Source organism: Nannobrachium achirus (assembly GCF_963921795.1).
Source record: "Nannobrachium achirus genome assembly, chromosome: 2".
In the NCBI taxonomy this organism is placed as follows: Eukaryota; Metazoa; Chordata; class Actinopteri; order Myctophiformes; family Myctophidae; genus Nannobrachium; species Nannobrachium achirus.
This window is the reverse complement of record NC_137811.1, coordinates 2,669,079-2,694,637: the sequence shown is the minus strand read 5'-3', so window position 1 is coordinate 2,694,637 and position 25,559 is coordinate 2,669,079.

Genomic DNA, 25,559 nt, shown 5'->3' with positions numbered 1-25,559 from the left:
TTCCAGCGGCGGGAGTCTGCAGGAGCCACGCAGCGGACGTTGGTGCTGGTCCTACCTCGGGAGGGCACTATGACGACTGGACCCCAAACCCTCTCCTCCGGGGAGGAAGGGTTCAGTCTGACCACAGCCCACTGTCCAATGCACTCTTGCGCTGTAGGAGGCCATGTATTATGGCAACCTACAACGCAAACACAGTGAGGGAAGAGGCGAGGTTGGAAGAGCTGGCACACTGTGCCGAGGAAAGGGGAGTGGAGATCCTGGCAGTCCAGGAGCATAGGAGAGTGCACACGGATTATCTATCGCAGAGTGGGGGGGTGCACGTTCATCACCTCATCCGCATGGCGTAATGATGCCCAGGCAGCAACAGGTGGCGTGGGACTCATGGTGAGCCCCCGAGCACGAAAGGCCCTCCGCAGGGTGCATCCACACACCAGCAGGATCCTTAGTGCCGATTTCGAGGGAAACCCAGTAACAACGGCCATGAGTGTGTACTCTCCCACCAACGTAGCACCTCTTGAGGAAGTGGAAAGGTTCGACGATGACCTAAGAACAGCGATCCATCATGTGCCAGCTCACAACTTCCTTATAATCCTGGGGGACTTCAACGCGAGACTTGGACCGGAAGACGCGCCCTTCACGTACCACGACAATACCAACCGTAACAGAGAACATCTAGCTGCCCTCCTCACGGAACATGGCCTACTGGCCGCCAACACCCTGTTCCGTAAGAGGATGGGCAAGAGATGGACATTCCAGGAGCGAGCCACCAGTATGCGGCGTCAGCTGGACTATATACTGGTAAGGAGGAAGTGGAGGAAGTCCATCTTCAATGCAGAGTCCTACAGTACATTCGACTCGGTAGGCTCTGATCACTGGGTGGTCGCTACAAGGCTGCGCCTGAGCTTGAGGGTCCCTAAGAGCGCCCCAAGGACCCGGCCCGACTGGGAGGCCTTTGCGGGAAGCCCTTGAACACAGCGGAGGTGAGAGCCCGCCTACATCTGCTGGCCGAGGAGGGGGAGCCAACAACCTATGAGCGGTTCATCTCTGCTAACGAAGAGGCGACCAGGAAATGTGTGCAGACAAAGGGGAGACTCAGAGCCTCCCCTGGATCTAAACACCCAGAAGTTGTCCGAGCGCGGGTGCAGGTGGCAGAGGCACGCAGAAGCTATGAGAGAGAGGGGACCGCAGAGAGTCGGGAGGAGCTGAACAGTGCCAAGCAACAGCTGTTCAGCACATACTGTATGACAGGATCAAAGGGGAGGAGATGTTGGAGAAAGTGAAGAGGGTGGAGGCAGAACATGGCGAACAAAGATACAAGGAGTCATGGAAGGTCATAAACAAGATGAGTGGGCACAAGAGGGCAAGAGAGGGACAGCTGGCAGGCTGCAGCCCAGAAGAGAGAGGGACCACCTGGTTCCCCCACTTCCAGGATCTCCTGGGCACCCACCCAACAGTGGACAGAGCTGAGGAAGAGACACCTGCAGTCCTCACAAATCATGGAATTGACGATAGCCCCTTTACAGCTTCTGAGTTTGCCACAGTGAAGTCCACCGTGAAGCAAGGAAAAAGTGCTGGTAGTCAAGGGGCCAAAACTGAAAAGTGCTTCAGAAATGACTTTTGCGGCTATGTTTGGGTAGAAGCTGACAACCTTTTTTTTGTGTTAGAAGGTACCCATAGAAGATGTTTTAAGGTGGTTGGCATTTTGAATTCATTTTCTGGTGACTTTTATAAGCCCTTCAATAGTCGAATGCCCATTTCATGCTATAGTCAAATAATTCGATTAAACATCACATTTGATTAATTCTTTACTTTTAAATGTATTTCTTTCCATGTTATGTTACCTCGGTGTAACATTAGACAGGTCTCTCACGTTTCGCCGACACCTTGAGTCACTGCGCAAGAAGCTAACAACACGTGTGGCATTGATGAGGCGCCTAGTTGGGTCAGGCTGGGGTGCTGGCGCAAGAACTTTGCGCACGGCAGCCCTTGCCCTTGTTTACTCAGCTAGCGAGTACTGCGCCCCAGTGTGGAATCGCAGTGCTCATGCTCACCTCATTGATAAGCCCATCAACGAAGCCTTGCGTATTGTGACAGGATGCCTGCGTCCCACTCCTGTGGACAATCTCCCCATTCTGGCAGGCATCCAGCCTGCTGGGCTTCGCCGCAAAGGAGCCACAGCTCGTCTGGCGTGCCGGGCCATGGGGCCAAATCACCTGCTCCATGAAAGGCTCACAGTCACAGCAGAGCCTCCCCGACGCCTCAAGTCGAGACACCCATTTGTGCCTGCCGCACGGGAACTCCTGCAGCAATGCAGTGATTACAACATCAGTGCGGCAAGATGGGCAGATCACGTTTGGAGCATGGAGTGGGACGTAAACACCTCTAGACTCCATGTCTTCGTCCCCGACGTTGGTTTTCCCCCTACTGGGGTGGACCTGCCTAGACTGGCATGGGTGAGGCTTAATCGCCTCCGGACCGGCGTCGGGCGTTTCCGCTCATCCATGCATAGATGGGGCCTGGCCCCTAGTGCGACCTGTGAGTGTGGCGCAGAGGAACAGACAGCAGACCATGTCATTCTGGAATGCCCAATGTATCGGGCTCCTAATGGGATGCATGGCCTGCTGTCTGTGGATGATGATACAGTGACGTGGTTGCTGGAGGTGTGTCCAGACATATAGCCCGGGTGAACCCCCCCAGGACGGAGGTGGTAAAAGGATAGCCCCTCGGCCCCGTACCTGGGGGAGCGGAGAGATATTACCTTACCCAAACGACAGAGAGAGAGAGAAGGAAATAGATAAAAGAGCAATATGGAAAGGTATTTTGAATGGTATTGCAATAGATTTGTAACTATTATGATAAAAGGCAACTTCTTTAATGGCGTTTTTGTCGATTTTCAGCCCATTCTCACCCCCTTTGTGTCACCCTCCCGACGCGTTCTGTTTCACCCGTGCGATGCTTTGGAACGTCTACTGCGTCTACGGTCTGACAAGAACGGAGAGTTTTAGGACGAGAACAGAGAGTCTTATTACGCATGCGCCGACATGTGTTTACTGGAATATTTTCCGCCACAGGGAATCGAACCCGGGTCTCTGGTTTAGCTGCCATCATGCTCTACTGACTGAGCTAACGAGACGACTGGGAAATTCCTTTTTTTTGTGCTTTTATCTTTGACAACGTGGATGATAACGTAGTCCCTTCTTTGAGCCGCATTCGGACGCGGAAGCAGTCCCCTGGTCAAAATTTACTATTCTGTCCATAACGGCTCATAATTCGGTAACGCCGCTGAGTCGGCTCATGCGCCGTTCACACCGTTCGCCGCGGCGACTCGGTCGCTGCCGCTCCCTCGGCGGCGTCTCTCGCCGTTCAGCGGCGACTGAGACGGCGCGGCGCCGTCGTTTATAGTGGCGTGAGCGGTAGCGTCGGGTGGCTGGTAAACCGGTAAGCCCTTCATAGCGGTATCGAATCTCGCTTCGGGAACTACTAACCCTAACCCTAACCCTTGACACAGTAGGCAATCCCAAAGCGTCTATCGTCCGACGCAGTACAGTACTTCACAGCGCGTCGGACGTATGACGCTTTAGAGGTGAGAATATGTTGCCATTTTGAGTATACAAGAAATTACACAATTCAAAACACATCACACCAAAATGGATAACATAGCGGGTCAAAAAAATAACAGCAAAACTAAGAATAAGAACATTTACAACATTGAAAATGTGTCATGCTAAATAGACAATATGACAATACAATTGAATATAACATGACACACTCAATGCTGATATTATCTAATAATGGAAATACAGTATGTGTAATCAGTAAACAAGAAGCACTCTGGTATGGTAAAATAATTTGAATATAATAATAATAATAATAGAATTATGTAATAGCAGTAAAATGTGTGTAATAACATACAATTTTGATGAACTTTAACTCTTTGATTTTCATGGCACTACTCAAGGTCTATTTCTTAATTGTCAAATTAGTTTTTGTACCAAGCTGCACGGGCACATCCATATGCTCCACTGCAGTAAATCCCTCTTTTACGACATGATGCCCTGTACTGGTTTCCACTTGCCTTGCATCCACAAACTGTAAGTTCCAAGCATCTGGCCTGAATAGATTTTTAAGTTTAAAGCTGGGGGACCAACCTGCCTTCTACCATGTGCCAGGCACAATTGATTGGTGAGGGTAGCTTTGCATACCCTCGCTGTCGTTGATAGTGGGTCCTCATGATGTGCAGATTCAAGGCATCACTTCTTGGCGGCAATGTATCAATATTAGCTTTCAGTTTTCAAAACAGGCCAAAGAAAATGGCATGAATTGATTTGCTGGTTGGTTTTGAGTGTGCATACACACTGCCATTGAGATAGTCGCTGTACTTTGGTAGAAGTTGGCTCTCTTTTGTCCTATAGTGAACTGGCAGTGAGAACATTAGTATCTCACTTGATATTTTGATATCTTGAACTTCCCAAGGGGGATAATCAGTAGCTATTTAACATAACAAATAAGGTGTTGGTGTTATAATCATGAGCCATTTAGCCAATACAGTGTATTCATATTTAAATCTTTCCAAGTCAGTGTAAAACGGCTCTGAATCCAGCAGAGAGATTTTCTTCTGTATTCTCTGCTGGTTTGTTTTAATAGGCCTACATATTTTTTCTAATTTCATGCCAGGTCTTGTTGACGGATTTGGAAGAGATTTCGAGGCTTTGGGTCCAAAACGCGACATGCAGTGTGTCTGTGTGTGACATTCTCCTCCATTGTGCTGACAGTGTTGAATGGCTGAGTGAGGGCTGTCGGACTTCAAAGCTTGACGGACATAGCGACAGTAACGTGGAGGGAAAGGTGGGGGCGGAGCTCCCGGTAGTCATTTATTGTGTTCCCCAGCCCTGCAGTTGAGATTCCACGAAGCACCAAGAACATAACCAACACAAACAGTGGACATATACCTATCGTCGCGAGTCGAAATAAACAACGGCCAATGCGTCGGCCATCCTTTATTTTATATAGATCTTTATATGGATCTTCTCAGTGAGATGTCTCCTGTTTGTATTTGTAACGGCATGTGTTGAATGGGGAAAATAATCTACAGTCCATTTACTGTAGCTGCGCTGTCCATTGACACTTTTAAAGGGGGACTAAAGACTTTTCTTTTTAACAAGGCGTTTGCCTAGACAGTCTTATGGATGTTTTATGTGTTAAACCTTTTCTATAGGTGATCAACATTATGATTTTATTCACTTTGTTTCTCGTTTTAATTCTTAGTTGTTTTCTTAATGTTTTTCGATTTTAATGTAGCACTTTGAGATTTGCTTCAAATGTAAAGTGTGTTACAAATAAAATGTATTATTATTATTATGCTAGCGCAACTAGCCTCTACATTCTAGCACACTTCTTTGTGTAGTTTGGCCAATAAAGTTATTATTTGACTCCGACGTTAGTCATCGCTATAGTTGTAAAGACTCGATGAAGACCTGTGTGAGTGTGTGGCATCTAAAACCTTGTCCACCACATCCCTAAAAATAACTAGCACAAGATAGCGTCTCTGTTGTGTTTACAGAGAAAGATGCTAACCGTATGTTGAAAGGGGCGTCGATTTATTTCGGGAGCGGAGGGGAGGAGGGGGGATACTGTAGTGGAAAACCTACATATAAAAATGCGGTGCAGTGCAGTCTCGTGCCGTGTCGTGTAGTGTCGGGCTAAAAACTGGTATGGAAAATCGGCTTAATAGGCTTAGGCACTTGTCTTAAGTACCATGCATAGTAGTACATAAGGACTGCAGGAATACACAAGCAACGGAGGGTGAGAGAACTTTACTCTGTTTCGTCCGGTTTGACTCCCAGTACGTAACACTCCGGATGATTTATCTCAGTATACGGACCCTTACGGACAGCACCCAACTGGACGGACACAACTTACAGTATCCGTACACGATGTATCCGTAGCAAGAAGTACCCACGGCCACCGTTGTCAAACATAGGCGCAGTAGTGAGGAAAATTACTTTTCCTCTGCTCTATGACAGCGGTTCTCAAACTATGTGTCCCAATGAGAAATATATTGTATCAAGAAACGGTAAAAAATGAACGTCGCAACAGGACGGCTTGACACACACACACACACACACACACACACACACACACACACACACACACACACACACACACGATCACACACACACCGCCTATCCTCCTCCAACAGATGCCAACAAGACGAGGCACACAAGAAGAGCTGATTATTAGCTCAGCGGCTCATCATATTTTTGGGAATTATATGCGGGTGTGTTTTGTTATAATCACTCCCGGTCCTGATCCATGTGGTTAAATCTGTACCCTCGCGGAGTTTTACATTTACCGCGAATCCGCGAAACAACTTTTCCGACAGACAGCAGAACCTGCAGTCCAGAGACTGTTACCACTTATAACATCACGTCGCCTCTCCTCCAAAAGCGAGATGGGTGCAGTGCACTGTGTTTTATTATTATTACTCAGTCCGGGTGGTTAAATCTGTACCCTCGCGGAGTTGCATTTACCGCGATAATGTTGCCGATAGACAGCAGCTGCAGAACCAGTCCAGACTCCAGGCTGTTAGAAAACATCGCGTTGGTCGTCGGGTCAAGAAATTCTGTGGTTCTACATATTTTGTCAAAAAATGCTTCGGTTAATAACACGTGTGTGCTGTGCAGAAGTCCCCCACCATGTGGCGTGCGGCCCCAACGGGAGCAGAATTGGAGCGGAGAGCGCGTCGGCACGTAGGCTACATAACGCATAGAGCAACTATGTATGTCGACATAACTACCGTACGTACGTCTCACCCAAAAACGTACACAAAATCAACCATACGTAACTATAAATGGCCCTTTAGGCACAGTAACTCATAATTATTAGCGTTTCTGTGTGCAGTCAATTTCTGATCAAAAACAGCAATGTTCACCTAAATGAGAAAAGTGACCAGGTGCAGGTGATGGTGGTTGTACTTAAATTACATGAACTCATGGGGAGAAGTAAATTAGACACACATATCAGTGGCAAAGTAGTTCTGCTTATGAATTCATGTAATTAAAGTACGACCACCACCACCTTGAAAGTGTTTGCCTCAGCAATTTTTACAGTAAATGCTACAGAATTCCACAACAGAACACAGGGGCATCAAGTGCTTTTAGTGTCCAAAATCCTGTCTCAACTCTTATAAACATCACCACATCATCAAAAACATATTTGTGTGTACAGTTTCTTTTCTAACACTACAAATGTTAACACACACCACAAATGAGGCAGAATTAGATAACTTGCTTTGATTAAATGCAAGGTTGTTGTTGACCTATTTTGATTGTCTTAGGTACCAGCTCTTATGCCTTAGCTTAAGACCTGGAGGCGTGGCAAATGCTGTTAGGCTGTTTTGAGTGGCCAAACAGCATTTTCCACACCTCCAGGTCTTAAGTTAAGGCATACGAGCTGGTATTTAAGACAATCAAAATAGAGCCCATAGTGTTTAACTAAGCATTTTGATCTCAATACCCTGTGATATAAGATGTCTAATTGTGTATTTGTGTATCATAATGTCCTCATATAGAAGTATGTGGAAGGCCACCAGGTCTTGATGACGGAGAGTTCACAGGATTTCCCAAAATCTATTATGACCACAATGAGAGGGTTGACTATACGTGCCAGCCTTATTGGACATTGGATGGGGAACCTTACAGAACCTGCCAGAATGGTCAATGGATTGGTCAGATGAGATGCCTCAGTAAGTCACTATTCTTGCTTTAAACACACAATGTTGTGTATTCATAGCCTTATTTGAATTACTTAGGAACTGCAATGGAAACAAGATATCAGCTTTTTGGCATTATCCTTTTGGCTATGGTGCGTCAGATGTATGTTATTGTTACATGTGTTTTTCATGATCAATAAAGATGCCAATCAATCAGCTGTCATGTTCATGTCTCATGTCATGTATAATCTGCAGCTACCCAAGGGAAATAAAATACACTGTCCAGGTTTCTCATAGGTAGTATTTAAAGTGTCTCTAATATGAAGAGAACTGTTTGGTTGAGTGTCACCCAAGAACGTGGGGTAAAATGCACCTTCTAAAACGGCTAGTTCCATTCCTTGATTCTGATTGGCTGATTGCCATGGTATACCTGAGACTATAACCCACACCTTGAATCAGTTTATATCAAACCCAGGTGCGTTATTTCTTTCTACAGTATTGTCAACCTAGACTAGAGAAGGGGGCGCTTGATTTTCACTTAAATCCTGCCGTGCGGGGCTTCTAAGCACCGCCCGCATGCAAAACAGCAAGCGCCCCATATTCCCCATTCAACGGTGCTGCTGACCGCATCAAAGATCACTCCACGCACAACAGCAATACCCGGAACTGCCTTTCTTCGGCTTTGTTATGGAATACTGACTGTTGGGGGGACTATGGACGAGTGGTTACAACAACAAGAAAGCGACAATATGGAGAAAGAACAGGCAAAATGAAGACATGCTGAAATAAGTGACAATGAACTAGAACAGCTGGAAATGAAAATAAATGAAAAGACGACCGTGAAACAGACAATGTGGGCAGTTCGCTGTTTTCAGACCTGGTGTACCGAGAAGGACGTGTCTGTTGACTTTAAAACTGTCACCAAAAAGTGTAGGCACCATGAAATTTGCCTTGTAAAACTGTTGACACATGTCTCTAAAGGTCCCCCTAAGTATAACATATATTTGAGCCATATTAGTTTGAAAATACATAGTTACATTTGAGGTTTATAAATTAATAAGACCAACTGCGGCCATTTTGGGAAATAACTTCGGAAATAAAGTTGTCGCGTGAAAATGACGAAAGCAAGCGAATCTCTCTTGCAGCTCTTGTCTCGGTGAAATGCAAGCTGGACACGCCCATTTCTGCCCCCCCCCCCCCCCCTGCTGTTTCCTTGTCAGCAGGGCTCCACGGACTGACAGCGCAGCGGTGGAAGAAGTACTCATATTTTGTACTCAAGTAAAAGTATCAACAAGTAAAAGTATCGATACTACAATGTAGAAATAAACCGTTACAAGTAAATGTCCGTCACGCACTGTGAGCTTGTAGATCGGCTAATTTCAAATGGCCGATGCATATATAGTGATTAATGAATGGTTTGTAATAATAATTAAACAAAGTATTTTAATAACTTTTTTTTTTAATATAACTGCAGGGGAGTAAAAGTAGCCTACAATGATTTATTTTGAGATGAAGTGGAGTAGAAATAAAAGTGCTGAAAATGTAAAACACTCCAGTAAAGTAAAAATACCTCAAAATTGTAGGGCCCTACTTAAGTACAGTATCTGAGTAAATGTACTTAGTTACCGACTGCAGGCGAGCCGATTAGAAGAAGAGCTGGTCGCGGCTATCTCCGCCTCAAAGTACATCAAAATTTGACTTAAGTACAGTACTTGAGTAAATGTAGGCTACTTAAGGTGTATTTCCACTGCAGGGCCAAGCCAGAACCGGAACCAGAACTTTCCAGAACCAAGAACTTTCAAGAACCCGTGAAGTTCCAGAACCAAGTTCTGCTTTTGTTTCCATATAACCAGACCCAACTGGGAAGCTCCACTGGTCAGCCTGATTTGACTGAGACAAAACAGCTGGTCATTTGAACAGCAGCACATTCGGGAATCTAAAATCTAAAATAACAGCTGTATGTAAGAAATACGTCTTTAGTTCCTACTTTCTGGATATAAAAAAAAAAAAAAACAATAGAACGTTCAAACAAGCTGCTAACTGTACTGAGCTGGTACGCTGCCTTTGCTCTAGGGAGAAAAAAAACGTGTCTCTCTCGCACACACACACACACACACACACACACGATACGAAGCAGGCGTGTCCTGAACACAGCGCACGGCTCGGCTGCTTAGTGCTGACTCGAGTCACCAATGGACGGGCGAATGTAGAAATGCTTATCTCCACTGTTTTAGTTTGTTGTCGGTCTATCGACGTACATTTTCTTTATTTGTGCTTGGCACCGTGTCTGTCTGCTTGTGTACTCGACGCCCATTTCAGAAAGACGACGGCGACGGAATTTGTTTGAAAATCCTTTCATTTAGAACGGATGCTTCTAGCTCCTTCTGGATATTTTCTTCTCCTGCCCAGACACAAATAAGAGCCTGTATCATCACATTCACTTGACCAATGTGTCGTGGCTGTCGTCTGGCGTCGCGTCCATAGTGTTTCTTTCTGTTGGAATAGGATTTTAAAATGACGCTGTTGTGTTGTGAGAGATTTCTCCTCGTTCTCCTCGGTGTCGTTACCTCCGCTCGACCAATCGAGAGCCGGAGCGCTGCTGGCCCCGCCCATAGGTTCCCAGAACTCAAGTTTAGTTCTACATCAAGAGCCTTTCTTCGGCTTTGTTATGGAATACTGACTGTTGGGGGGACTATGGACGAGTGGTTACAACAACAAGAAAGCGACAATATGGAGAAAGAACAGGCAAAATGAAGACATGCTGAAATAAGTGACAATGAACTAGAACAGCTGGAAATGAAAATAAATGAAAAGACGACCGTGAAACAGACAATGTGGGCAGTTCGCTGTTTTCAGACCTGGTGTACCGAGAAGGACGTGTCTGTTGACTTTAAAACTGTCACCAAAAAGTGTAGGCACCATGAAATTTGCCTTGTAAAACTGTTGACACATGTCTCTAAAGGTCCCCCTAAGTATAACATATATTTGAGCCATATTAGTTTGAAAATACATAGTTACATTTGAGGTTTATAAATTAATAAGACCAACTGCGGCCATTTTGGGAAATAACTTCGGAAATAAAGTTGTCGCGTGAAAATGACGAAAGCAAGCGAATCTCTCTTGCAGCTCTTGTCTCGGTGAAATGCAAGCTGGACACGCCCATTTCTGCCCCCCCCCCCCCCCCTGCTGTTTCCTTGTCAGCAGGGCTCCACGGACTGACAGCGCAGCGGTGGAAGAAGTACTCATATTTTGTACTCAAGTAAAAGTATCAACAAGTAAAAGTATCGATACTACAATGTAGAAATAAACCGTTACAAGTAAATGTCCGTCACGCACTGTGAGCTTGTAGATCGGCTAATTTCAAATGGCCGATGCATATATAGTGATTAATGAATGGTTTGTAATAATAATTAAACAAAGTATTTTAATAACTTTTTTTTTTAATATAACTGCAGGGGAGTAAAAGTAGCCTACAATGATTTATTTTGAGATGAAGTGGAGTAGAAATAAAAGTGCTGAAAATGTAAAACACTCCAGTAAAGTAAAAATACCTCAAAATTGTAGGGCCCTACTTAAGTACAGTATCTGAGTAAATGTACTTAGTTACCGACTGCAGGCGAGCCGATTAGAAGAAGAGCTGGTCGCGGCTATCTCCGCCTCAAAGTACATCAAAATTTGACTTAAGTACAGTACTTGAGTAAATGTAGGCTACTTAAGGTGTATTTCCACTGCAGGGCCAAGCCAGAACCGGAACCAGAACTTTCCAGAACCAAGAACTTTCAAGAACCCGTGAAGTTCCAGAACCAAGTTCTGCTTTTGTTTCCATATAACCAGACCCAACTGGGAAGCTCCACTGGTCAGCCTGATTTGACTGAGACAAAACAGCTGGTCATTTGAACAGCAGCACATTCGGGAATCTAAAATCTAAAATAACAGCTGTATGTAAGAAATACGTCTTTAGTTCCTACTTTCTGGATATAAAAAAAAAAAAAAACAATAGAACGTTCAAACAAGCTGCTAACTGTACTGAGCTGGTACGCTGCCTTTGCTCTAGGGAGAAAAAAAACGTGTCTCTCTCGCACACACACACACACACACACACACACGATACGAAGCAGGCGTGTCCTGAACACAGCGCACGGCTCGGCTGCTTAGTGCTGACTCGAGTCACCAATGGACGGGCGAATGTAGAAATGCTTATCTCCACTGTTTTAGTTTGTTGTCGGTCTATCGACGTACATTTTCTTTATTTGTGCTTGGCACCGTGTCTGTCTGCTTGTGTACTCGACGCCCATTTCAGAAAGACGACGGCGACGGAATTTGTTTGAAAATCCTTTCATTTAGAACGGATGCTTCTAGCTCCTTCTGGATATTTTCTTCTCCTGCCCAGACACAAATAAGAGCCTGTATCATCACATTCACTTGACCAATGTGTCGTGGCTGTCGTCTGGCGTCGCGTCCATAGTGTTTCTTTCTGTTGGAATAGGATTTTAAAATGACGCTGTTGTGTTGTGAGAGATTTCTCCTCGTTCTCCTCGGTGTCGTTACCTCCGCTCGACCAATCGAGAGCCGGAGCGCTGCTGGCCCCGCCCATAGGTTCCCAGAACTCAAGTTTAGTTCTACATCAAGAGCAGAACCTAAAAAAGGTTCCAGGAGGTTCCAGGAACCTTGTCTGGAACCGGGCCGTTCGCAATGGAAACAAAACCAGAACCAAAAAAATAGGTTCTGGTTCCTGAAAGTTCTGGTTCCACCTTGCAGTGGAAAATTGCCTTTAGTTACTTTACACTCGACTCACTAGCAGGCTGCACGTAGATGCGAGCGGGCGAGCTGCTCTCATCCACTCACAATGATGACAAGCCTCGGTCAAAGTGCTTGGTTTAGTTTAGTACTTGAGTAAATGTTGGCTACTTAGTTACTTTACACACGAGTCACGAGCGTAGATGCGAGCGCAAGCCTCGGTCAAAGTGCTTGGTTTAATGTTTTATTTTAACTCTATCTTCTAATTATTATTAACTTATCCTCACAAATAGTCGCCCTGTCTGGCTGTCCCCTATTTATCTTATTTTGTCATGATGATTTGTCCTAGGAACGGCCCGGGAAAGAAAAGCTCCATAAAAATCACCGAGTCACAATGGCTTGTTCATCCTGCACATGAACCTCTCATCGCGGCATGAACAGCGAACAGCAGCTGCTATCCACAAAGCCTGGAGCGAAGTCAAGACCCGCCCCTCGCGACTGTAGAAAGTCTTTGACTCGTGCGAGCTGTGCTTCAGTATGAATACAGCGAAATCAGTCCGGTCAATTACAAAACATGACACAACGTGTGATAGCATACATATCGTTGGTCATGGTCGCTGGCAAAGTTATGTATTTACTGTATTATTAGGGTATATATATCGTAATTCCCACGGCCAATTCTCCACTGACTTCCATTGGTCACGTGACGAAGATCCTATAAATGACACACTGTTTCTGCTCGTCACTTTCCGAGGCGGCTGGGCGGTGCTTCGGGAGTTGAGTCCTCCTTCTTCCTACAGCTCTGAATATTAACCCTTTCAGAGTATAGTTGCATTGGCAAATATTTTCACAATTATATCACAATTATTTTGAGACAAAGTAGAGCCCATTCTGTTACCCTTCCTTTAAATGAGACTCTGAGGCGCTTCTATGCCAGCGTGAAAAACACAAAAGGCGAATCCTATGGTTTCAGCAGTTATGTGGGACTACGTGCTGGGCTCAACAGGTACATAAATGACCCACTGTTGAGCCGGTCCTGGTGTCTACTGAAAGATTCTGAATTCACCACCAGTAACAACGTCTTTGTTGCCATCCGCCAGGATGAGAACGGTCTCAAGTATGTGACGTTAGCATTCAACGGCACTAAAAACCACAAAGACCCCAACGAAAGAAACAAACAGTCTCTCCAGGGATTTATGTTCGAGCTGCCTGGGAACCCACTGTGTCCTGTCGCTTCACTGGAGAAATATCTGTCGTTGCTGCCGGATAATCCACCCGCATTCTATCTCCACCCGAAGCGAGCAAACTACACCAATGAGCTGTGGTAAGTTATCTATTTGTTTATTTATTTGTAGCCTATTATGCTCTGCTGTGTAATAGTTACAGTGTAGTTTTGTTACTCAACAGTGACGACATTTTATCTTGTCTCGCCTAACGTTAGGTATGCCAGAGAGCCCATGGGAGTAAACTACCTCTCCAGTATGTTGCCTCGGATTTGCAAAGCAGCTGGAACTGGAACTGTATACACCAACCACTGCTTGCGAAGCAACACGATACAAAAACTCTGTGATGCGGGCTTGGAGGGGAGAGAAATCATTGCAGTGACCGGCCACAAATGCGAGTCGTCCCTGCTATCTTACTGGCAGCCAAACTACGATGATAGGAGAAGCTGGAGCAATGTCCTTGCGGGCAACAAACGCACCTCCTGTCAACTCCCGCCCCTGTCCCCCCAGATAAGAGAAGTTGCACTGCCAACAACATGGCAGAATAGTACTTTAACAATTGCACAATTCTCTGTGATATACAGATAAACGTTAACAGGGACACTACATGTTAAGAATGCTTACTTTGTGACTTTTGTTTTGTTCAATTAATTATCTGCACCTGTGTTGTTGGCAAAAATGACAGTCTGTAATGTCGATAAACTGCTTGAGGAAAGGGGCTGTTAAAAATAAAGTAATTGCAAGTAACAGGTGTGTTGTTTCTGCAGCCTGGCCGGGAACTACTTTCTTGTAGCTGGGGACTACTTTTTAATTGGTACATATCTAGATTTTCTTGTTGCAATATTGTGACCGTTTTAGAAAAGCAATAAGCCACGCAAGGCTTGTGGTTACCAGGGTAGCCTCGTGTTTCCCAACGCCTCTCAGCCGGTGTATACTACCCCGGTAACCACTCGCCTCTCGTGGCTTATTGCTTTAAATATGAAGGGGCTCAGGCAGCTTGTTTATGTTGCTGCAATGTTGATAGTTTTCTTTGCAAATAATAACATACAATCATGTTGTGATTCACCATAATGTAAACATCAGCTAGCAGAGAGTCATCAATTACTTAATGCTGGATATAGATTGGGATCATGGCCCCAGCTGCAAATTAACACACACACACACACACACACGCACGCACGCAAGCACGCACGCACGACACACACACACACAAACATTGTTTCTCTAAAAAGATTTGTTTAGCATGTGACAGCTCATGCATTCCTTGTCTTTTATCTTTTTTCAGGACCCTGCACTGTGGCACCTGATGATATGGATGAGAGAAATATTCAGTTTAGAGAATTTAGATTACGAAGAAAACTGTTTGCACAACATAATGGATTCATTGAATTCCAATGTAAAAGAACAGACCAGACCAGTGACATTCCTCTGCGTCAGCAGTGTGATGATGGCCATATGGAACTGCCTAATTGCTCAGTTCAGAGGTAGAGGCCTAATCGGCTGAACAAATAATTACATGCATATAAGTAAACATTTGACAAATCACGGTTCTATATTGTGCACTGATTCCCTGCCTTCACTGTGTCCTAAAAGAAAGCAGAATACCAAAATTAATAGTCAATGGCAATATTAATCTACCTATTTTACAAGATGTTGGTAATTGTTGGTTTCAATCAATCAATCAATCAATCAATCAATCAATCAATCAATCAATCTATCTATCAACTGTATTGTCACAGCACAAATACAGGTAAAGGTGGGTGAAAAAAAGAAAAATAGAATGCTCTTTACATTCTCTTTGCTCTTTTGCCAGATGTGGACAACCACCACATCTTGATGACGGAGACTTCACAGGACTTGTCAAATCCCATTATGACCACAATGAGAGGGTTGACTATATGTGCAAGCGTTATTACACAATGGATGGGGACCCTTATAGAACGTGAGGTTACGTTGTAACCTATGTTCTCTGAGTGAAGAGATCATCTCTCCACTTACATATTTAATATGTATTAATATGTATGGGGAATGACCCCACCTAACATGTGACGTGGATATTCTTTTAAGACACACCAGTGTCACCTGACACTGGCACGCACGGGTATATAAGGCCCAGGTGTGCGTGATCACACTGGTTTACCTTGATCGACATCGTCGCTTCTGAGCGACCTCGAGTGGAGAGATGATCTCTTCACTCAGAGAACATAGGTTACAACGTAACCTCACGTTCTCTATCGTATCGAGATCATCTCTCCACTTACATATTTAATATGTATTAATATGTATGGGGAAACTCTGTAAGACACCTCGTGAAGAAGCGAAGCAGTCCCAGAACCCCAAAGCCAACACCAGTGGGCTCCGACCCAGCACATACTGAATCTAGAATATATTCACATTCATGTGCAATTTAAGGTATTTACAGACGCCAACCACCGCTAAATGCACGGCGTAAGACGCCACCCAGAGCCTTGCCCCGCCAGATGCTAAGGCCACTGATACAGGGAGCTGGCCTGCTAGACTCAGGTCTGACTTGACTGGTGAAGGTGACGGTGACACCTACCGCTGAGTAGCATACAAGACCAACCCCCCGGAGGGTGGATGCAGCCTCGTTCAGTCGGTGAAGCCGGGTGAATGTCAACCGTGTTGACCATGTCGCTGCCGTGCAGATCTCGGACAGAGATGCACCATTCCACAGCGCCCTGGAGGCCACCGATCCACGGGTGGAGTGGAGTGTACTCGCACTCCCACCTGCTTGTATGCCTGCTGAACCACTTCAGTGGGACAGTCTAGCCTTTGACCACGGTCTACCCAAGCACTCAGCTTGAGCCCCCGACGAGCTGTTTCGTTTCACTGTGGGCACCTGTGGCCCTGATGAACGACCAATGCTCTTAACAGGACAGAGTGTGGACCGACTGTGTCTCCACTCTGCCTGTCTGCATGTCAAAGAGAGGACAGAGCTCAATCACCTGAGTGAGCCGTGTCTCTGAGAGAACCATGGGGAGAAAGGCCGGGTTGGGGTGTAACATTACTCCCCCATCATGTGGCCAGGACCTGCCAAGCTCTTCATGGACTGACAGGGCTTGCAACTCCCCAGCTCTCTCTTCTTGCTGTACTCAACAGAGACACATGTTGTTCTGCTGTTACAATATGTCATAGTCAGGTGGAGATTCAATTTAAATTGCTTAAATAGAATCACTGCTTAGCAACTCTGCAACCACGTCGGACTGGTTGGTAGACCATAATCATCTTAGAATGATTGTAAAGGGTCATGGTGCTACACCGACCATTTACAGTGACCGTGTACTGTGCGTAACCAAGCACTGTAAACTTGTGAGTGACACAGAGTAGTCTCAAGAGCTACTGCCATACACCTTACTTGAGGTTTTGTATGAATCGAGTTCAAAGGGACCCCCAATGTAAACAAGCCAACAGCTTTATTGTGGTCTTATCCCTTTTTGTTGACCTTGTATCAGTGAACTGTACTGTCAACCCAACTCACTTGTATCCGCGCCTGCCGCGTCATCTCTATGAGGACTGACAGCACGGCAGAGCGCGATCATCCCGTGATGGGAAGAGCGCTTCACTGCATGGCTTAACACCATCACTGGTTTCCACCATGCAGAAACACCACGGATGTGTAGACAGCACTGCTGCAACACACCGTATAGTGCGCTGTTTACAGTATTAAGCACGTTCCGCTGTGATCGCCCATCAGGCTCCACAGCGAAGCTACACCACAGTAAGCATCAGCCGTATCCACGCCAATACGTCTGTATAGTGTGCAAACTGTATTACAAGAGAACTTGTTGATCCAGCTCACAGCACGACACTGTGTGATGTGTGATGAGCCTGTAGATCGTTCGGTTACATTGTAACCTTTGCTCCCATGAGGCTGTGTGCCATGTGGGATGTGCACACGTTCCTGTTGGGGCTGGCCTTCCTGCCTGCCTATACAGTATGCCCGCTGGGATTGTTTCACAACCCAATGAGAGAGCCCAGTCTTGGAGACCATCCGCCCAAGGCAGTTAGGTCTATACTTACCTTTGAGGCCCGGCAGGGCCCAATAGTGACTGCAACCCTGCTTCAACACCCTACTGGAGGGTGGGAAGGTTGCAGCTAAATAGACAGACTGGCTCATACTCTGATCAGGCCATAGGCTGGAATGCAGGGATTGGCACCAGCACCACCCAAACATTGCCATGTAGGAAGCATCTGCGTCCCCCATGCTTGTAGGGAGACATTCTTTTAGCTGACCCCGTTAGAGCAAGAATACGTCCCCGACAGCCGACGTAGCGACGCGACCAACTCGGGACGAGGAGGGAGCTCACTCTGCGGCCTCATACCTCATGCCGGCTTCTACCATGCAGGATCACCCTCAGCGTGGGAACCTGTATGGAGCATTCTTGTATTAGCATGCTCTGTTGTGTCACCAAACAGACAGAACTATACAACCGAACGTGTAAGCTGACACCGCCAGCAACACGCCCATATGGTGCATGACTGTGAACAACAAGGAATGCACTGGCCGCATGTTCAGGAAAGCCGGGGGCACCATGTGCTCCGGGCTGACACAAGCCCCAAAGGGTGGAGGCACAAACTCCAGGTCTCTCCACAGAGTTGGGAGGAGCGAGCCCTGAGGATAGCCCGTCCCACTGGAGCAAGGGACAGAGTCCCTGCTTCGGCCTCGACACTTGCCGATGAACCCTGTGGACTGTGAGAGCTGCTCTTGCCGAGGCATCGGTCTAGGTGCCCAAAGTGCTGCCGGAGCCTGGCCACATTGCCGTGGCACTGCTCCTCTGAGCAAACGACCCGACCTGTCACCCATTGTTCATACTGTGCACGCCGCAACTAGTGGGGGGCAGAGATCGGTGAACGAGGGAGCCTGGAACTCAAAGGTTCTGTCGTCTAAGATGAACCTGAGATTGTGCTCACTCTTCCAGATACACGGAGATCCCTGATGCCCATATATGGGCATATTGGTTGGATCGGTAGTTCTGGACCACTGGATGTCCCTATATGCACATAGGGACATCCGACCCACTCACAGTGGTAACCACAAATGATTTGTTTGGGTCCTGATGTCATGCTGCCATGGTCTGCATGGCACTATGCATATTTGGGTGTAGCTGAAGCAGGAGCCCATAATAATGTCTATGATTACGTGTCATAGTCATAGTGATGGGACAGCAATCTGCCGACGGAGCATGCAGGCCACGCTCTGCTCCGCCCGGCTCAGCTATATGTTCTGCTGTGTTTTTGCCGAATACGGCTCCACAGCGAACTACACCAAGGATGTGCGAGCTGACAGTGTCAGCTATACACCATATAGTGCGAAAACAACTGCCCAAGTTGGAGCCTCTCTTTCCCTTCTCTTCTGAAGGAAAGTCGCCTGCGTGTTCTGTCTGTGTACAGATAGAACAACAACTCTGTTGCATAGGCTAGCATAACTGCTAACAAAGTGATCGCAGAGTGTGCATACGACAGCGAATCCATATAAGCGTGTTTTGTCTGCCGGCAGACAGAACTACTCTGCAGCCGCGTGAACCGACCCCATCGGCGATACGACGGTCACGAGAGGAGCGACTCGGCGCTAGCTCTCCGAGCTACACAAAGCAGTGGATTACGAAGGCTGTCCAAGCTTGTAGTGGTTTCCCGCAGAAACCCTTCTTTGCACCAGGCAGGGCTGATCAAGAGGGAGCCATAGCCTAAGCTTGGCTCCTCCCCTGTAATAATGCGGGCGTGTGAACATATGCAGACCCGTCTACATCAGGCAGGGTGAATAACCGGGTGGAGCCATAGCCTGAGCTCGGCTCACCTAGCACCGCCACCCTGAGACGTTAGTCCATTGGGCTGGAGTGGACACAGCTGCTTAGCCTTTAAACAGCAGGCACGTAGCCTCCTACAGACCTAGCTGCAAGACAAGGTCATTCATACAGGAGGCGGGAACCTCACAAGCTGCTATGGCGTGACCCGGCCCAGGCAGGACACACACTGGTCACAGCCACCTCTGGGGAGCAAGCCCCCATATGCAGCACCATAGAAACCTCCCTGTTTCTGTCTCCAGCTTCCATTTATTCACATATACATCCTTTAGATGTTTAGAATGGATGTTCATATGAAACTCAACGTCCAGCAGTTTACTTTGTGTTTCTAGCAGAGTTCTCAGTGTCTCTCTCTCCCTCTGGAAGAGATTGCACATGAGCTCTGCTGCCACCCGGAGGCGCTAATACACACACTCTGACATTAAGCTCAACGGAATGCACCCATTTTAACGTTCATACTAGGGTCATCAGTATGCACATACACATGACAATGTGTTCGCAAACCACTATAATGTTCTTATTGTGGGCTCGCCTGAAAGGCGAGAACACTATGTTATCCTCATTATTTATGAGTGTGGGCTCACAAGCGAGCCCACACTGTTTCGTAGGAACAGTGTTTCTAGTTTTGGTCGTAATCTTCAGTATATGATACTGATTTACTACGACACTAACATTAGGAGTCCACTTGTACAAGTGGATCTCATTTGCGAGGAGGACCACAGTAACTCTGACTCTAAGAGTGTACACATGGATTTAGAACAGACCCGTTATGATTCGGGTCTGGCTTGTTGTGTGTTCTGGTAATATTTTTGCCATGCAACATTTACTCAGACAATTATGTCAAGCCATAGCATGGCGATGACCCCAGGTTTATGCATATAGGCCTACAGTATATATACATATATCTGTATACACATATACAGTGTTTCCACTGTTTGGAAGGTGCTTAGGACATTATAGGAATTGTGCTTGTGACAGAAGTCGCAACAATTTCTGCCTGCCTTTATGAATCAAGGCAACAGCCGGTACCCTAAGACCTTCACACGGACTTCCAGTGTGTTTGTGCTGTCTCTGTTTAGGATGGATCGTCGTAAACAATGCCCCGCGGCTGTCTGTTTTGTGTCCAGCAAACTTTCTCGCGTTTTCATCTTCCCGATCTGGAAGAGGTCGCACATGAACTGACACCAACACTCAACATAAGCACACCGGAGTACTTCCCACAGACAGCTGATGCCTCTGCTACCACTTCACACGGCTACACAGCGGGACCCCCCGCGGCGCGTGGCCACGATGGTGTGCAGATGACACGATTAAGAAGCGTCTGCTCTTAATTTCTGACAGCCTCAGAACAACACAAAGTCACGTAAATCAGCCCTGCTGACAATACAACCTGTACATTGCAATGAAGACTGCCAAACCAAACTTTCATTCCTTGTTTTGCGATTATCCCGTGATGGGAAGAGAGCTTCACTGCGTGGCCGAAAACCAACCGGCCTCCACCACGCAGACACACCACGAATGCGTTAACAGCACTGCTGCAATACACCGTATAGTGCGCTCTGTTCTACAGTATTAAGCACGCACTGCTGTGATCGCCCACCGGGCTCTGCAGCAGGCTACACCACGGACGCGTCAACCGACACAATCGGCCATACGTCTGTATAGTGCGCAAACTGTATGTTTGTGTTTACAGTATGTGTAGCACACCCCGCTGTGATCGCCTACCGGCTCTGCAGTGGAGTTACACCACGAACGCGTCAACCGGGACCCGGCAATACGTCCGTATAGTGCGCCCACAGTCTGTTTGTTTGTGTTTACAAAACTTTAACAGTATTAAGCACGCACTGCTGTGATCGCCCACCGGGCTCTGCAGCAGGCTACACCACGGACGCGTCAACCGACACAATCGGCCATACGTCTGTATAGTGCGCAAACTGTATTACAAGGAAGAAAGGAAGAATGTTTGTTCTGGATTTACCTACAAACGACGTGACAGAAACCCAGGGAGGAGCACCTCAGCACCAGCTCCCTAATCTGCATTAAGCAGTGGATTCTTGACTTGGCTGCCAACTCGTAAGTAGTTTCCTCCAAAACTTTCTATATACAAAATTCTCTACACTTCTGCTAAGAAGTCCACGTCTTGGACTGCTCGGTGGAGATCATAAAATCAGTGTGATCACGCACACCTGGGCCTTATATACCCGTGCGTGCCAGTGTCAGGTGACACTGGTGTGTCTTAAAAGAATATCCACGTCACATGTTAGGTGGGGTCATTCCCCATACATATTAATACATATTAAATATGTAAGTGGAGAGATGATCTCGATACGATAGAGAACCTGCCAGGATGGTCAATGGATTGGTCAGATGAGATGCCTCAGTAAGTCACTATTCTGGCTAACACAACGTTTTGTGTATTCATAGCCTTATTTGAATGACTTAGGAACTGCACTGGAAACCAGATATCAGCTTTTTTGCATTATCCTTTTGGCTATGGTGCGTCAGATGTATGTTATTGTTACATGTGTTTTTCATGATCAATAAAGATGCCAATCAGTCAATCAATCAATCAATCAATCATAGAGGTGTCATGTTCATGTCTCTAATCTACAGCTACCCAAGGGAAATAAAATACACTGTCCATGTTTCTCATAGGTTGTATTTAAAGTGACTCTAATATGCAGAGAACTGTTTGGTTGAGTGTCTCATTTCATGTTGCTGCAGTGTGTGTGTGTGTGTGTGTGTGTGTGTGTGTGTGTGTGTGTGTGTGTGTGTGTGTGTGTGTGTGTGTGTGTGTGTGTGTGTGTGTGTGTGTGTGGCGAGAGAGAGCTGATTGTTTAGCATGTGACAGCTCATGCATTAATGTCACGTTTCTTGTCGTTTATCTTTTTTCAGAACCCTGCATTTTGGCACGTGATGATATGGATGAGAGAAATATCCAGTTTAGATATTCAACACAAACAAAATGGTTTGCACAACATAATGGATTCATGACATTCCAATGTAAAAGATCAGACCAGCGCAGTTACATTCCTCTGCGTCAGCAGTGTAATGATGGCCATATGGTACTGCCTAATTGCTCAGTTCAGAGGTAGAGGCCTAATCGGCTGAACAAATAAGTACATGCTTATAAGTAAACATTTGACAAATCACGTTTCAATATTGTGCACTGATTCCCTGCCCTTCATTCACTGACCGGATCTGCAGCAATTTCAATAAAAGAGTATAGTCTCTTATTCTCAGCCTTTTTGTCTGTGTCCTAAAAGAAAGCAGAATACCAAAATGAATAGTCAATGGCAATATTAATCTACCTATTTTACAAGATGTAACAGCCCCGTGTTATCCTCCCCTTGGACGGGACTGTTATCACCCCTGTCATGCCTTGGCCAAGGCTCAGTAGTCGGACTACCAACTACCAGGAGCTGGTAGATCCGTGTTATCGCCCATAGACTTGTCATTGCAATGCGCATGCGCCAATGCACGTTCACAGGAACAGTATACTGGTCGCTCCGTCAGTGAGAATCGAACCCCGGCTGCCGGATCACCAGTCCCCGACGCTACCGACTGAGCTAACCAGGCAGCTGGCGGACTTTCATTTTTTTGCTTGGTTTTACACATGACTCGGTAACGGAACGCGACGCGGCGGTGAAAAATACTATGCCTAACCCTAAACCTAACCCTAACCCTAAACCCTAACCCTAACTCTAACCCTAACCCTAACCCTAACCCTAACCTTAACCTCAGTAAAACTATGGCTAAACCTAATGCTAATAAAAATCTCGGAGCGGCGCATCCATCTCCGTAGCGTCCTCAGTAAGAACGCATGGCTAGAATTCCCAACCCTGTAGTCTCGAATCCCAGCGTGACTTTTTTTTCCCCTCGTGTGTTGGCGCATGCGCATTGCAATGACAGGACCAAGGCTGATATTAAGGCTGATATTGGGACTACCCAGCTCCTGGTAGTTGGTAGTCTGACTACTGAGCCTTGGCTAAGGTATGACAATTTTGATAACAGTCCCATAGCAAGGATATGATAACACGTGTATCAGGTGGCATACAGGTAAAGGTGGGTGAAAAAAAGAAAAATAGAATGCTTTTTACATTCTCTTTGCTCTTTTTCCTTTTGCACTCTCTTTCTTCCCTAAGCCATTACTACTTAATACTTGTTATTTTATCTTTAGATGTGTGTTTTGTTTTGTTTTTTGCTGTTTTTGCTGTTTTCATATATACCACTGCATTGTCTGAAAGGAAGCCGAACAAAAACAAGTTTTACTCTTATGTACCTGTACAAAAGACGTAACAATAAAGTACAACCTTGAACCTTGAACTTGAACCTTGTGAGGTGAAACTCTGACATGAAAACACTGTCACAGTCTGTTGTTATGGCTCATAATACTATATTAGGAATCTCTTGCCGGGTCGAGGGTGCGGCACTGGGTCGAACAGGCTGTGGCTGGAATGATGTCTGTCCCTGATTGCAGCTTTGGCTGCGCATCGCCCTTTTCCAAATCCTATAGAGGCTGAATAGATATGTACTTAGTGGACATTAAAGGAGTAGTTCACCACCAAAATGACTGTTTATTTTTTTCTTCCTATTGATTAGTCAAGACATTAGTCAGACTTGAGTTCAATAATATTGTTTTTGTATTTGTCACACCCAAATGCATGGCCCTGGATGGAGACCCAAATAAGGCCCTGGGTGGGGACCCAAAAACAATCAATGGGGGTAAATGTACTATACTACTTGCAGAAGAGAGAGACACTCGAGCAGCTCAGACGGTTCTAACCTTTTATTCAGGTGCCAGTATACAGGAGTGACTAACGTTTCGATGCTAGTGCATCTTCATCAGAGTCATGAGGATTTAAACAGAGACTGGAGAGGGCGTAGCTCTCAATAAAACCAATGGTTGTTGGCTCTCTGGTACCAGGTGCTGCATGTCAGTATCAGGCATAATGTTTATTTTAAACATATTAAGTAGAAATACAAAAACAACGCAACTGTAGCTCCACTTCGGATTTTAAATTAAAAGCTACAGAGCTTACAAACCGCTTTGCAGAAAGAGGCTATAACCAAGTGGACCTAGATGCAGCTTACCATGAGCTCTGAATACAGACAGAACATCTTTACTCATCAAAAAGCCCAAACAGGCGCCCACTAGACACTGTTTCTCAACACAGTACACACCAGCGGCAGGGCTAATAAAAAATGTATTTCTTAAACACTGGCATATTTTGAAAAGTGATCCCAAACTGTCAAATATATGTGCTGGTCCTCCTCTTTTCTCTTTCAGACGCTCCAGAAGCCTCAGAGACCGTCCAGTCCACTCGGACATGCATGCCCCCTCTCCTCCGTCCTGGCTCCCTAAACCTCCCAAAGGTTTTTTATAAATGTGGCAATTGTGCCCAGTGCTCTAATTCGACCAACACTACATGTTTTACTCATCCACGTACTGGCAAAAAATAAATTAAAAATTACAATTTTAAATTGTAATGTGGATCAATAACCTTGACACCTTAGAACCCAATGGCTTAAATGAAGAACTAAGCTTATCATGCTTTTTATAGACGGTCCCTGAGGCATTCTTCCCTGTACCCTGTGCGTGTTATATATTTTTAAATGTTTTTATTGGCTTAACATTGTTGGCCCCTATGTATGTACTTACACTGTTTTTGTATTTCTACTTCATATGTTTAAAATAATCATTATGCCTGAGACTGAAATGCAGCACTTGGTACTAGAGAGCCAACAACCGTTTATTGAGCGCTACTCCCTCTCCTGTTTCTGTTTAAATGCACCTCTTTGTTTGCCGCTCCTCATGACTCTGATGAAGATGCGCTAGCATTGAAACGTTAGTCACTCTTGTATACTCGCACCTGAATAAAAGGTTAGAACCGTCTGAGCTGCTCCAGTGTCTCTCTCTTCTGCATACATCAGTCCCTGCTCCTGTGATGCACCAGACTAGCTGTGTAGACTGAGGTGCGCTGTAGATCCCCTTTATACTATAATACTTTTTTGTCTTAGGAATGTGACAAATACAATTTTTTTTTTATTGAACTCAAGTTTCCA